The sequence below is a fragment of the Limulus polyphemus genome, unplaced genomic scaffold (assembly GCF_000517525.1).
Source record: "Limulus polyphemus unplaced genomic scaffold, Limulus_polyphemus-2.1.2 Scaffold172, whole genome shotgun sequence".
Taxonomy (NCBI): Eukaryota; Metazoa; Arthropoda; class Merostomata; order Xiphosura; family Limulidae; genus Limulus; species Limulus polyphemus.
Genome location: NW_013665782.1, coordinates 844,496 through 845,227, shown reverse-complemented (window position 1 = coordinate 845,227; position 732 = coordinate 844,496). Strand labels below are relative to the sequence as shown.

At 34.6% G+C, this 732-nt stretch overlaps 1 protein-coding gene across 1 annotated transcript in view; it reads left to right on the top strand.

Moving 5' to 3' along the window:
- LOC111084922 (adhesion G protein-coupled receptor B2-like) overlaps positions 1 to 732 on the top strand; it is a 46,326-nt gene that overhangs the window by 22,164 nt on the left and 23,430 nt on the right. The gene's annotated exons all lie outside the window — the stretch shown is intronic.

The window sequence follows — 732 nt, the reverse complement described above, 5'->3', positions numbered from 1 at the left end:
CTTTTACCAACGAATAGTGGGATTGACCGTCACATTATAACGCCCCCACGGCTGAAAGGGCGAGCATGTTTGGTGGTATGCGGATTCGAACCCGCGATCCTCAGATTGTGAGTCGAGCGTCTTATCCACCTGGCCATGCCGGGCAAACAAAATTGTAAAACAATTTTTTTTTACCTTTTGTTTACTTCCTTTCTTATTTACAATTGTTGATAGAATAAATTTATACATTACTTTTTCTTATCAATGTTGTTTCACTGCTAAATCTACAACATTTTACAAAATTACATTCACAATTCTATTTTATTTAAATAAGAGAAAATATCTTGAAGTGAATGTTATTTCAATGCTATTTGTCACGAAATACCACAGTAAGAAAAGCATACAGTTAACTACCAAATTAGTTAGCGTAGTAATAGTTTTATAAATTGCATCCAAGTATTAGGTCGTCAAGAAATTAATGTTGCGTTTTCGAACGCTTTCTTTAACCACCCCTCAAAAAACGCACATCACGTATAATAGTTAAATGAACCTCCTAAACGTCACATTAGTGTAGCCTATATAATGTGTAAAGTTTAGTATACCCTAATCCCTTATAGTAATGGCACACAACGAGACACATATTCGGCATGTAATGCTGTTTGAATACAAGAAGGGAAACAACACCTCTGCAACCACAAAGAATATCAAAGATTTTTATAGAAATGTTTTGAACGTTTGTAAGTGTCAACGATG